This window comes from Procambarus clarkii, chromosome 31 (assembly GCF_040958095.1).
Source record: "Procambarus clarkii isolate CNS0578487 chromosome 31, FALCON_Pclarkii_2.0, whole genome shotgun sequence".
NCBI lineage: Eukaryota > Metazoa > Arthropoda > Malacostraca > Decapoda > Cambaridae > Procambarus > Procambarus clarkii.
In genome coordinates, this window is record NC_091180.1 from 14,764,569 (window position 1) to 14,766,610 (window position 2,042).

Below are 2,042 nucleotides of genomic sequence, written 5' to 3' on the forward strand. Positions count from 1 at the left end.
CATATGACTTTACAACCTGTTTGGCTTTTATCACAAATGAATAAAAATGGTTTAAAAATTCTGAAAAAAATAATAATTTCTGGTATGATTTCCTACGATGATTTCCTGATGATGATTTATGATTTCCTATGATGATGGCCTACATATATGTGAAGGATCAAATACAAACTAATAATCAAACACAGTTGAATATAGAAAATAGTGTCATGAGTAATGAAATACAATCCACCCATCCTAGCCAGTTTCTTGAATGTTCCACGAGCCAGTCATCATGGCTCATTCCTGAACTCATAGTAATACCTGTAGTAGGCATCCATCAGTCTCAGGAAGACTATGGAGTTGCACTCTGGTTGTCGGTATGGAGTGGCTTCTCCAAACCGACATAACTACTGCCATTATCTTATCAACCTGGTCCCTCACTGTGATAAACAAAACTTTTAAATGGTCTTGTCACACAGTATTCAGGGGAAGGGACACAAAATAGACATTTTTTTAACCTACAGCTTCAAGAACATGATGTTACAGATTGAAGCTAAGGAAACAAAGGTGCCAAAAATTACATAAGAAAGTTGTTTTTACAAACAGAGTTGCAGATGATTTGAACAAGTTAAGTGAGAAGATGATGGATGCCAAAACCATTAGAAGTTTTAAAGCGTTATATAACAAAGAGTACTACAAAGACGGGATACCACGAGTGTAGCTCTCATCTTGTAACTACACTTAGATAATTACTACTAAGAACTAATTGAAGACTTGATGTAACTTCTCCAAATTAGCAATGAATACTGATTTTAATCTTCTCTCTCTTTTTTTTTCTGTAGCTGTCTATTTTCAGATTATTTTCTTGCTTTCTTCATTCTACACGACCCGTTAAAAAACATATACTGTACACATCAGCCAATTAATCACATTTTCCTCATTGCTCCACGGAGCAAGCACCTGGATTACAGCTAATTTATGCTGTGTCCAAACCTCTTTATAAAATTCTTTAACTAATGTTTCAGTAGATGTCTAAATTTAAATTAAAAAAAATATTAAAGAAATGTCTGAGAGATTTTGTTACGAAAGTCAAGATCTATAATTCCTAGCGAATTCCAAAAAGTGTCTTTTATTAAGACAGCAAAATTAATTCTTTCAGTAGTTGCATAAATAATCCTTTCAAAGCTTCTAAAATACAAAAAATTAATAAAAAGATTAATCAAGACTTAACATGGGGTTTCAATGCACACACAGAAAATAGACCACACACATCTTTTAGATTACAGTATGTGGAAAGGAATTAAAGAACTCTAATAAAGAACGAGATCTAGTGGTGGTTTTTGATGGTAAACTGTTACCAGAGGAAGACAAAAGAACATTGTGCGAGGAGCATATGCGTCTCTTTCTAACTTCAGACTTGCTATTAATTACATGGATGGTGAAATACTAAAGGTACTGTTCATGACTTTTTGCAAGACCAAAATTGGAATATGCAGCCGTTGTATGGTGTCTATATCTCGAGCAGCACATCCATAAACTGGAAAAGGTGCAAACGAATGCATCAAAATGTCTTCCAGAACTTGAAAACAAGAGTTTCGAGGAGAAGCTAGAGGCATTAAATATGCCAAAGCTAGAAAATAGAAGAAAGAGATGTGATACGATCACCACTTACAAAATAATAACAGGAACTGACCAAATTAACGAAGAGGAATTCCAAAAACCAGCAACTTCAAGAACAAGAGGACATAGATTCAAGCTAAGAAAACAAAGGTGCCAAAAAAATATTAGAACGTTTTCTTTTGCAAACAATGGTAGATGGTTGGAACTAGTGAGAAGGTGGTGGAGACCAAAGCTGTCAGTACCTGGTTGATACCTGGTTGATGGGGTTCTGGGAGTTCTTCTACTCCCCAAGCCCGGCCCGAGGCCAGGCTCGACTTGTGAGAAGTTTCAAAGCATTATATAACAAAGCACTGGGAAGATGGGACATCATGTGCGTAGCTCTCATCCTGTAACTTCACTTGGGTAATCACACACACAATTAATGGAAAGTAAAAAATGCAAAA